This window comes from Corvus cornix, chromosome 2, assembly GCF_000738735.6.
Source record: "Corvus cornix cornix isolate S_Up_H32 chromosome 2, ASM73873v5, whole genome shotgun sequence".
Classification (NCBI taxonomy): domain Eukaryota; kingdom Metazoa; phylum Chordata; class Aves; order Passeriformes; family Corvidae; genus Corvus; species Corvus cornix.
In genome coordinates, this window is record NC_046333.1 from 2249148 (window position 1) to 2261657 (window position 12510).

Genomic DNA, 12510 nt, shown 5'->3' on the forward strand with positions numbered 1-12510 from the left:
GATGCTCAGTTGTGCTGCTCTGATTTGAATAGTAGTGCCATATAAAAATATAAAAACTGTGTTTCCACAGTACCAGCTCTACTCACCGAGGACACCTTTGGTTTGGAGCTGATGAATCAGGTTGCTTAGATGCATATTTGAGAGTGTTGGGTTGCAGAAGATGCACAGCCTCAGTAAGCAGGGAATTCAGATGAATGGGGGGAAAAAAAAAGTAGTTTCTGCTGTTGCTTGTGGCAAAGAATTCCCAGATCCTTGTGCCTTGAGTAGGTCACGGCTGATGGAGCTGTGGGGGCATTCTGACTTGCAGAAAGAATTTTTGGTGACACAAAGCTTTAACTTTGCTGATAAACTGTTGATTTGAGAGATGTAGATGGATTTCAGGGCTATGAGAAGTCACTTGGTTATGTCACAGAAGGGTTTGGGTTGGAAGGGACCTTAAAAATGATCCAGTTCCACCCTTGCTATGGGCAGGGACACCTTCCACTATCCCAGGGTGCTCCAAGCCTCATCCAACCTGGCCTGGAATAATCTCCTCAATAGTTAGAGGATGCAGTGTGCTCTGGTGAGTTTTGAATCTCAGGCTCTGCTGCATTCACAGTTCTTCAGCTCATCCTCTTCTATAAATCCATAGCTTCCTACCTCCCAGGAGCCATTCCTGATTTCCCATCTTGCTGTGCCACAGAACCTGTTGAATGATGAAGTTCCTTTTGCTCTTCATGGTTTTGAGGGTGGCTTGTCAGTTCTTGAAGCAAATAAGGAAGAACTGGGCTTGAGTTTAATCAATGGAATTGTCCCAGCGCGACCCTGGGAGCTCCCAACAGAACAGGAGGGACTGTAATCCCTTAGATTTGAAAAATAAGATGGGTGAAGGTGTATCAGAAGTTTAAACAAAAATGAGTGGGTTTAGAGGATTGGCTGAATTGGTGGGGCACTGCTTGCTTAATTCTGGAATCCATAAATCCATTTTCAACAAGCATCTGACCTGTGGGCGTAGAGATTTTACTGGAAAAGATGGGTTTGTGTTATCCTGGTAGCTCCCTGGCACAGCAAAGCCTACAGGCAATTCCATTAAAACTCAGTGTCCAGAAGAACAAACAGCTCTTGGAGGGGTTAAACAGAGGAAGTCACAGCTGTTAATGGGGGAAACGAAATCTGTCTGGCTCGTGTCAGGGTTTTTTATCAGGGTACCCAAATGAACGGTGTCACCAGGAAGAATCAGGGATGGAAGCGTGTCTGGAACTCACTCTGGGTGTTCCCTCAGCCTTCACAAACCCTTGACAGGGTAAGTTACTCCACTCTTGCGGATCATGGAATCCCAGAATGGTTTGAGTTGGAAGGTGCCTTAAAGATCATCCACTTCCCACCCCCTGCCATGGGCAGGGACACCTTCCACTGTCCCAGGGTGATCCAAGCCCCAGTGTCCAACCTGGCCTTGGCCACTTCCAGGGATCCAGGAGCAGCCACAGCTTCTCTGGACACCCTGTGCCAGGGCCTCCCTCACAGGGAAGGATTCCTTCCCGTTATCCCATCTGAACCCGCTCCCTTTCAGTCTGAAGCCATTCCCCCTTGTCCTACCAGAACAAGTCCTTGTCCCAAGTTCCTCTCTCAGACCTGGCACGTGTGTTTATCCAGTGTGGGGCACGAGCAGCCCGTGACAGTGATGTTCATGATGTTCCTGTCCTGTTTGTGCAGCTGTTTCTGTCCCAACACTTCAGGGTTGGTGCAGCTCAGCTGAGACCACTGCGAAGCTGAGAGAACTTTTTTCCCCCTCTGTTCAGCAGAAGCATCATTTATCATAAGCAAAGTTACATTTTGTTTTAATCAGAACCACTTCAAAATCCAGGCCAAGTATCCAGGTTGGATTCTAAAGACCCTTTCTGGCAGCAATTGTGAAGCAAAGCTGTTCTGGGATTTAAAGGTGTGTGAGTGAAAGCTCTCCTGGGTGCTTAATCAGCTTGTAAATGCTTGATTTGTGTTCCAGCTGGGGAACATTTAAGGACTGAATTCTGTTGTGATGTGGAAAGAAATTGCCTTTCTAGGACTATAAATCCGTTGTGCAGACACTTTTTATTTTTCAAGTGTGGGTGTGCATCCTCTTGGGTCATAATCACATTAAAGATCTGACTACAGCCAATAGTTGTATAAATAATGATATAAAACATCCATCATTAGATGAGCGGGACCCTTTGAGGAGAGCACACTTGAATAAAAACTTGGTCCTCTTCCCTGAGGGATCTTTGTCTGCCTTCCAGAGGGTAACGAGAAAAAAACCCAACAACAAAGTATTTATATACGTTCAAATAATGCAAAAAATAATTTAAGGTCATTTTCATACAAATAAAATATTTAAGGTAGCTTTATTAATAAAAATAATCCGATTTTCACCCTTTTATCCAAATTTTCCTTTATGTATCAAGTCTTTATAGCCACTTCAGTTAATCCAGAGCTGAGACTGTCACACCTCTGACAGATCCAGCTTTTGACAGAGGAGCTGATGGTGATTGGATTGTACAGGGATTGATCCCCCCTAGGGCTGCTGGAAGAATTTAGAGGTTCAACTTCATTGTTGGCTTCTCCAGCATGTCCGAAGTGAGTCACAAACAGCATGGGCACTCAGTTTGGGATTCCCTGGAAAGCAGAACTCACCTCACCCAATAATAATGTGGCCAGGAAAGCTTTATTTGTGAGTAAAACACTCACTGCCACCTGTCATGGGGACTGGTGTTGGCAAAAAGGGAAATGGTGTCTCTGCTGGTGGTAAGGGATGAGTTGGGTGAGCTGGAGAGCCACAAAAAGTGGGATGAGCTGAGTCACTGGGCAAGGTCTGGGGAATGCTTGGCATGAGGGAGTGAGACCATTTTATCAATGCTGACACATTTTCCTAAATTGAAACCAGGGAAGAGATCGATGTGTGTGAGCATGGAGCGTCTGCCTCATCCCAGTGGCATCCCTGGTGCTGTTTAAACACTAAAACCAGACATTGTGTGTAGGTAACTTCCTGGAATGGATAAAGTTTCTTGAGTAAAAGACATTTCAAAAGGCAAATTGGCTTCAGATTTCTTCTGGTGTCCTGCTGTTGGCTCAGTGTTTACATATGGGGCAAGCTGGATGGGGATGAAGCAGCCTGGGATAGTGGAAGGTGGAAAGAGGGGGTGGAAAAAGATGGGTTTTAAGGTCCTTTCCAACCCAAACCATTCTGGGATTCTCTGGGTTGTTTTTTTGTTGTTGTTCGTTTGGTTTGGTTTTTTTGGGGTTGTTTCGGTTTCATTTTTTTTGTTTGGTTTGGGGTGGGTTTTTGTGGGGTTTTTGTGTTTGTTTTTTGTTTGCTTTTTTGGGGATTTTTTTTTTTGCTTGTTTGTGGGGTTTTTTAATTTGTTTTGTTTTGTGCTGGGGTTTTTTGGTTGATTTTGGGTTTGTTTATTTTTTTTTTAGTAGAACTCTTTCTAGGGTTGCTCAGAGCCCAATCGAACTTCACCTTGAACACTGCTAGGGATGGGGAGTCCACATCCTCTGTGGGCAAAAAGACTTTTTTATACAGAGTGGGGTGTTACAGAAACAGCTGGAGTTCTCCAGCTGGGAGAGATGGGAATGGTCAGTGGGTCAGGAAAAATCTGAGGGCATTTGGGACAGAAATAAGGAGACAAGTGGAGAACTCTCTCCACTCTTCAAATATCTCCAGGCATCCTGACAAAATGTTTGGGATAGGAAGGGTTAAATTACAGTGGGGGGATTTTAAAATTTAGGTATTTTATTAGCTACATAGAGAAAGGTTAAATGTTAAGAGCAGAGAAGTGCAGAAAAGCATAAAATAAAAGGCAACATTTGTAAGGTTTTTTTGGGAGCCTTGGCAAGATGTGTCACTTCAGCCTTGCTGTTGTTTGTTCACAAATTGGTTTTTTTCCTGAAATTCTAAAAAAAGCTGCCTTTTAAGAAAAATTAATTCAGTTAGCAATTGAAGAAAAATTAACCCAGTGCCTCTGTTCTTTTTAAAATCAGTGTAATACTTAATTTGCCTCTATATATTAATTTTCTGGGTCCTCCATGACTTTCTCAATTAACATTGCCACATATATGAAACCTTTTTTGGGGGAATGTGCTCCCTTATGTTAGAAGTGCCTTAGGGAACTGCTTGTGAGGTTTCACTCAGAATTAGGTGCTCTTCCCCATCAGAATTAGATGTGGTAGGAAAAAAATACCTCATTTCCTGTGGCTTGTGTGTGAAATTTTTATTAGCATTGATTTTTATTGAATTTTATTTTTCTGACTTGATGTTAGGTTGGGAGACAAAACATCAGGCTTTTTTTAGCTGTAAAAACTGAGTAAACATACTGAGGAGAAATAAATGGTGTCAGCTCTTAAATTCCTGTTCAGTATCACATGGGGAAAAAATCAAATCAAATTCTCCCACAGAGAGAAGCAGGAATAACTTTTTTTTTACAAAAATCTGCCTTTTTATGCAAAAAATCTCTTACTTCAGAGGATCATTGAAATAAGATGTAATGCCTCAGGCCTTGCTAGTTATTATAATGCAAATAATTTAAATTGATTTCTTGGCGAAAACCCAAACACAGCTTGTTTTGGTGCCTGTAAACTCTGGTTAATTCCTTTTGGCATCCTTTTATTTCCAACTGAAGTGTTCAGATGAGCAGGTTTGGAGCTCAAAGATACGGTTTTCAAGTGCAAGGAAAGATTTTTCTATGTTTTAAAACTGCACAAGTTGTTTAAAGCACATTCTTCTGATGTTTGTTGTGGGGAGAAAACACACGTGTGGAAAAGCTCCCCATTTTTATTTCAAAGAGGAAGGGATTAGTGTTGTGCCTGGTGGCGTTTTATTTGTCTTCACCCAAATTCTGGGTTTTTTCAAGCCTTTCACCATTCTCTCTATAAACTGGAACTTTTGTTAGCTCATCATTTATAGATTCTCCCTCATTTTAAACCCGTGACAAGCTGTAGTTCCTGAGTAAGTTAATAACTCCGTGGTACTGGAGGTATTTCTCTTTTTAATTTTTAGTGACCTTTAGGGGTATCTCAGACAATCCAACTCATGTCAGGGGAAGTAGGGCAAAAAAAAGGAGAGAAAAGGAGGTGCAGGTGGGATCTTCTGGCTCTCCACAACTCCTTGCAAGGAGGGGACAGCCAGTGGGGGTCGGGCTCTGCTCCCAGGGAACAGGGACAGGATGAGAGGAAATGACCTCAAGTTGCGCCACGAGAGGTTTAGATTGGATATTAAGGAAAAGCTCTTCTCTGAAAGTGTTGCCAAGCCCTGCACAGGCTGCCCAGGGCAGTGGTGGAGTCACTTTGCAATTCTGGTATGTACAGGTGGTCCTTTCCCAAAAAAAAAGAAAGCCAAGGGTGGAGATCATGAAGTCTCTGAGATCTTCCTGAAAGCCACCAACATGCTAAAGGAAAGGCACTGCTCTTTTAATCCCATAAAAACACACCTCGTGCCTCTGGCAATTGCACAGTGCAGGGAAACGCAGCCAAGGTGGTGTCATGGGAAGCTGGAGAAATTAATTTGCTTTGGTTTGCTTCAAATGGACACTGATTTATCCCAAGTTACAGGTTGGGGATAGACCTTGAAGTCTGCTGATGTCCAGTTTGTGGTACAGTACAAACGATCCCGTTCAAAAACCAAATCCTGCTGACTCAAAGATGTGCTGAGAGCTGTGACTAACACACCCTGGGCACATTCCAGTGGCTTGGGAAGTCTCTCTGAAGTCCTGCAGCTAAAGCTTTAAACCACCTTCAGAAGAGAGGGAAGAACGAGCACAATGGGCAGCGTCCCTAAAAGCGGGCACGAGCTTTTCACAGAGCTAAACATTTCCTAAAGTCCCTCAGCCAGGGCACAGGCAGGTCAGGTAACACCTTAAAACCTTTTCCTCCTCAATCCTATAATTCTATTATTAATTTTTATCCACCCTGGGTGATAGAATCACAGAATGGTTTGGGCTGGGAGGGACCTTCAACCTCATCTCGTCCCACCCCCTGCCATGGGCAGGGACACCTCCAACTATCCCAGGTTGTTCCAAGCCCTATCCAACCTGGCCTTGGACACTTCCTGGGGGCTGGAACCAAGATGGTCTTTAAGGTCCCTTTCAACCCAAACCATTCTGGAATTCTATGGCTCTGTTCAAGCCCTACTTTCAAATTCTCAGCTAAAACTCCCTTCTGCTTCCTTGGTGGCGGTTTTGTGCCTTGAAAAGTGATTTAGCTCAGCACCTCACCGTGTCTTCGGAGCCTTGGACTATGCAGCACCTTATCTGCTTTGTTAATGCCAAAAATAAGTGTATCTTGTCATTCACTCCTGATATTTGCACAGAGCTGAAGTGGTTGTGGGGGGAACCTGCTGGGCTCTGTTGCAGCTCTTCGACCATTAGCAGAAATTAGTTTTAAATTTAAAATCTCCTGATTGCTGATAGGACTTGGTGTGGACTCCATTTTTCAGGCAATCATTTAAAAACTAGAAATTTTACTTGTAAATATAGAAATTTTGGTCTCGAGCCTCTGAGATGTGATGGATTTACAGCTCAGGTGATTTTTGCACACAGTTTTATTCACGAGGCAAAAAGGTGGGGAAATATATAATCTATATAAAGAATAGATAATCTATATAAGGAATATATAATCTATATAAGGTTAAGGGGCAGACACACACTTGGGATTATTAACTTGCCATTTATTTGCCGTTGTAACAGCTCGTGCCTGGGAGGTTATAAATAAACCTACTATTGATCTGATGCCTTTGGGAAAGAATTCCCGTGCAGTGTGCGACGCTGATAAGCCGGCAGCTGCCCGTTCCCGAGTCCTCACGTCACATTTAGCACTTGGCTTTGGGATGGACCCTTGAGGGGACGGTTCTGACCCACCTTGTCCCCGCAGCCTGTCCCCCACACCACCCAAACACACACTTCTGATGGGGTTTTTGCCCCCTCCTGTTGCTGGGCTGTCCCAGTGAGTCCCTAAAACGCTGCCCTTTCGCCTCTGTCCTGCAGGAAATTTAATCTCCCCGGTAAATGACACCCAGAGCTATTTTGGAGCTGGGCTGCAGAGGGAAAGCGGAGCACGTCAGCGATTTGACTGGAGGAGGACAACCCAGAGGAGGGTGGGGAGGGGAGGTGGCACAGCCTAACCCTGGGCAGCAGAGCCACTGCCGGGGGACTTGGGGGGACCTTCTGCCGCACGTCCCTGCCATCGCTGGGGTTTCTGTTTTATTTTCCTGGAGGGGAAAGGGGGGGGGAAAACCCAAGCCAACATGGTCTCCCCATGTCCTCTGTTCCCCTCTTCCCTCTTCCCCCTCCTTTCATCTCAGTAGGAATCGGCTTTTTCTTCCCCTGCCCAGAGCTTTGTCCTCCTCAGACTCAGCCAAGACTCCAGGTAAGACCAAAACCTTCAGCTAAGGAGAGGTGGATTTTTGGGGACGCTGATGTCCAGCAGGAAGTGGAGAAGGTTGGTAGCTGAGGGAGGGGTGAGGTTGTTCTGTGTCGCGCTGGAGGATGTTTTGCTTTATGAAACATATTTTGGGATGGAGCTGATGGTGCAGGTATTAAATCCATCCTTCCTTTTCTCTGAGCCAAATGTGGATTGTTCTGATTAATTACTTTTGAGCAAAGATCAGCCTGCAGAGGAAAGGAGAAAAGTGAAGAAAATCAGATTTAGAGCCATTGACTCAACTTGATACACTTTGTCCCCAAGTTTGAGACAGCACCGGGCATGAAGAGTGTGGAAAACATATGGAGAGGTGGCAGAAAGGAACATTTTGAAAAGTTTTATTGCCAGGGCATAATCTCAGTGCAGCTTTTCTCTTTGGCCAGGACTTTTTTTCCCTCTGAGCTCCTCTCTGGTGTCAATACAGATTCACTCTGCAACCCCCCACCCTCCTCCCACTTCTCCAAATGGCTCTGAGGGGAGATGGGGAGAGATGGAGCTCGACAGCTGAGGCTATTTTGGGCCCTACAGCTCAATGGGGTGGAGTGACTGTAATGACAATGACGTCCACTTGTTAAAATACAAGGGCTTAGGTCGGAGCTGCGGCTGATTGTCACCAAAGGAATTCTTTGTCCATATGGGAGCTGTGATCCCGCAACTTCCTCATGTAGGAAATCACATGTGCTAGAACAGGAGCATTTCTAGCTTTGCAAGACTGTTTTTTCTGGGATTCTGCCACAGATGCTTCTCTCCAGAGCTGTGTATAAAGCAAAATCCAGCTGGGTGAAATTTGTGATGAAATTTCTGGATTTACATTGCTCCTTTTCTGTCCCCTGGGTGGAAACCCCAGAATGTATGTCTTTTCTCTCCATTTGTCTCCTTTTTTCTCATCCCCACAGAACAGGAGTGAGCACCACAGTGTGCCCCAGACCTCCCTGGTGCTTTGGCCTTCTGCTATTGCCAGAGCAGCCTTGGGAGGCTCAGAAAAATACAAGGAAAAGTGGCTGCCATGGAGTCTTGAGGGGTGGCTCTGTGGCTGCCATGGAGTCTTGAGGGGGTGCTCTGTGCAGTTCTAGCCCTCTGGAAGTTTCAGGGATGGTTTTGTAGCTCCATCAAGGGCAGAATGTGAAGTGAAGCCCCTTGGTGCAGTAAAACCCAAGGAGGATGAAATCCCTTCCCTGCACGGAGTTTCTTGGAGCTCTTGATGTGTTGATGGAAAATGGTTTCTGGCCCGGTAATTGAAATTGGGATGAGTTTTAAAAGATAGGTCTGTCTCTGCAGAGAGGAAAGAGAAGTGTTTTAACCACATAAATCATCTAAGTGGCTTGAATCTCTCGTGGTTTTTATGAAGTGTGTGCTGCTAACGTGGCTGGAAGGTGATCTGACCTTCCTGCCCATTGCACAAACCATGTGATTTGTTCTTGTTCCTTGTTGGAATTTTCTAAACAGTTGAACCCTTGTTTGCTACCAGTCATTGGAAACATCCAGGTTATTGATAAGGGATTAATAGTGGGAGCATGAGGGGATGCAGGTCCCTCCCGAGGCACTTGGTGCATATTCAGCCCCACCCTGAAGGTCAGAATTGTCTTGAGCTTCTCCTTTTCCCTGAGGGCTGCTCACCATGTTTAACACCGTGCCAGCCTCTGACCTGCCATGAACTTTCCCTCAGCATCTCCTGTGGATTTTGGCTGAGGATGGAGGCCGTGGATGGGAGGGAATGCAGACAAGCCTTACTCTGAGATGAGTTAGAAGCCCCTTGCAAAAGGCTTTGTGTGCTGCAGGTTCTCTGTGTCCGACGTCTCCAGTGACTAATCCACAGCAGAAACCTCTCCCATCTGCTCGTCCAGTGACCTTTGGACATGCCAAAATCGCTTCTCCCTCAGTGAAGTGGAATTCAGAGTAGCCCAAGCTAAGCCCTGAGCCCAGCTCCTCAGCCACAGGCACCGTTCCTGCTCCGGTGGAACGGAATAAATCCTGCCTCCCTGGATTAGAGCGCTGGCGCAAACCCGCGCAGAGCCCCGATTTAGGGATGTAATGGGCAGGGAGCACTGGGTGTGCTGGTGTGCATTTCACCCTCAGAGCTCCCTGTCTGGTGTGACGGCTCTCAGGCACCCACCAGAGCCCGGCTGATGTCACCCAGCCCACAGCTGACACCGAACACTTGTGCTATCCCAAAGTTGTCTGTTCCCCGGGAGGCTGCTGGAAGCGAGAGGGCAGCTGGGTTACTGCTGTTTTCCCTCGGCAGGATTTTAAACATCAAAGGAAACCCCAACTTCCCATTTGACAACTCATCGACTTCCCTTCCCACCCACAGATTCCATTTCCTGATGTTTTTAGATGGAACAGTACAAGCAGATAAATCATGTAAACTATGGTAATACCAGTGCTGCCTTGATTTTTATCTGAAGCTTCTGTTCCAGGGATGTTCTTTGAAGGCTCAGGATTCAGAGACAGGAGGTTCCCTGTAAATCCTGCCTTTCCTGTCAGGAAAAGGAGTGAAAGGATTAGAATTTAGCATTGCAGGGGAAGTTCAGGAAGCATAAACTCCAAAGGAAAGAAAAATACCTCAAATCAATATATTTTTGACTTGGGCAAAGAAAGGGTAAAAGAGGATTGAGTAAATGAGCAAACAGGGACATGGTGGACCTAAATGTGGTGTTGAGAGAACCTCTTTGCTTCTAACCTGTGTTTGGATCTTGGTGATCCCAGGTTTAATTATGTCCCCAAAGTCTCCAATTTTGCAATTGTGCTACTCATGGCCGCCTTTATCTTGGGAATATTTTATGAGATGTATTTTATAGTGCTTTTTGCTCTTTGCCCTGAGTCCTGGTGGACAGGATTCTCTTTCTAGTCCTTGGATGCAAAGGCTTGGACAGAGAATAATCTGTTCCCGCTGTCCTCTCTCACACAAAGAGCTTCATCACAGGCTGCTGACAGCTTGGGTGACAATTTGCCATGGGGAGGACCTCTGACTTCTCAGAGGTTGTTGAAGCCTTTCCAGGTGCAGATCAGCATTGATGAAGCAGTGTGAAACCAACCCATCAGCCACCACAGTGCAGTGAATCCCAGGAGGTTGGGATGGAACATCTGGGAAAGTAGGAGGTGTCCAGTCAAGAGAAGAAAAGGCTCTGGTGAGACCTGAGAAGCTCCTTCCAGGGCCTAAAGGGACTCCAGGAGAGCTGGAGAGGGCCTTGGGATAAGGGATGAAGTGACAGAACACAGGGAATGGGTTCCCACTGGCAGAGGGTAGGGTTAGGTGGGATATTGGGAAGAAATTCTTCCCTGTGAGGGTGGGGAGGCCCTGGCACAGGGTGCCCAGAGCAGCTGTGGCTGCCCCTGGATCCCTGGAAGTGTCCAAGGCCAGGCTGGATGGGGCTTGGAGCAGCCTGGGATAGTGGGAGGTGTCCCTGTCCACGGCAGGGGGTGAAACTGGATGTCCTTTAAGATCCCTTCTGACCCAAACCATTCTGGGATTCTGTGGCACCTCCATCAGGGTTCTCCACCTGCTGATGAGTTCCACATCTGAGTACTCCAGCAGGAACTGGACAAGTCTGTGGTTGTTCCCACTGCAAGGGACTCGTTCCCTTCTCCATGGGAAGCAGGTGCTGGGCACACACAGGCAGTGGTGGGACAGGAGTGGGCAGGAGGCCTGGACCAGCTGCATGGCCCAGTGTTGGCTCCAGGACAGTGATTTATTTGCCTTATCTGATAGCTCTGTGCAGTTCTGCCTCTTTCCCCAAACACAAACCAGGGAAAATCCGAATGAATAAAGACATAAGCAGAATCACAAGTGCTGCCAGCTTGCCTTCGGCGTGCTCAGAAATACCGCAGATGGGAATGTGATCTCTGCTGCAAATGATTAATCACAGAGGGGTTACATGGGGAAATATGACACTGGCAAATGTCTGAGATTTATTGGAAAGGGCATTTGCATTGACTAGGTTTATTCATGCTTTGTTGCTGGTGCTGTCACTTCCAAGGGAGCTGCTCTGGCATTTGCAGAGAGTTGCTTTTTTTTTTTTTTTTAAGTTTCAGAGTTACTGTTGTTTTTTTTTTTCCTAAAGTTTGGATGAACATGTAGATAATCTAAATCAGAGTAATTGTTGAATAAGTTGATTGACAAGTTACACAGTAGAAATATTAGATCTTGCCCTTTCAGTATGTTCACTGTCCTCTCCTTGCTCCTAAATCTATTTATCATCATAATCCAGTGTGATGCATTTTATCCCATTTGAAATTCTGAAATGTAATTTATCTCGTGCAGCCTGTCTAACCTGTTAGATGTATTAGATACTTACACAGCCTCATCCTTGCTGCAGGTTAGGATTTCGTGCTCTCTACACCCATAGAACAAGTTTCTCCCCCTTTTTCAGATGGGGAATAAAGATACAGAGTGTCTTTCTTGTAATTGTGAAAGTAAGCCAGTGGCAGAGCAAGGAATAAACCCTGTTTTTCTTTCCATGTTTGAAAAAGATCTAAACTAATGATGAGCATGGGCTCTTCTCACTGATCCCTGGATTTTCTTCTGGCATCCTGGCTGTTCATAATGGTGTAAAAACCTTAGAGCGTGAGGGCACACGGAGAAAGCTGGGTGAGGTGCAGGGGATGTGGGGTTTTCACCCTGCTCTAGGAGGTCTGTGGGCACAGGATCATGTACTAGATGATGGAGAGAAATGAGTTGCAAACACCAGATGAGTGTTTGGGAGCCGTGGAAGAGGGAGGCTGGACCTTGAGGTCACTGGGAAAGAGCATCTTGGGTGGATTTGCTGCACCCAGTTGGTTCAGGAGCAAAATCAACAGGCATCTGGTGCAGGATCTTCCCTGGTTTTCGGCTGTTCCTGACTGTCAGAGGTACCAGGGAGCAGCTGGGGTGTGCTTGTTTGGGCACAGCTTAGCATGGAAGGACAGGGAGAGAAGGATGCACTTTAGGAAGTGAGCAGCATTCCTGCTCTTGTAAGAGCCAGGCTTTGAGAGCCCTCACCGTGCTCCAACAGAGCAGAGCTCTCCTCCAGGCATGGAAAAGTGTCCTGGGGCCCAGGTGGTGGAAACAGCTCACGGGTGGGTTGAGGGAAGCCACTGGTTGCT

The 12510-nt window shown here is 46.1% G+C and overlaps 1 protein-coding gene across 1 annotated transcript in view; it reads left to right on the top strand.

Moving 5' to 3' along the window:
- Positions 1 to 7202: 7202 nt before the first annotated feature.
- OBSCN (obscurin, cytoskeletal calmodulin and titin-interacting RhoGEF) overlaps positions 7203 to 12510 on the top strand; it is a 143255-nt gene continuing 137947 nt past the window's right edge. Inside the window, exon 1 of the mRNA XM_039549201.1 lies at positions 7203 to 7374. The gene's annotated coding sequence lies outside the window, so the exon portion shown is untranslated. The remainder of the gene's footprint in view (positions 7375 to 12510) is intronic.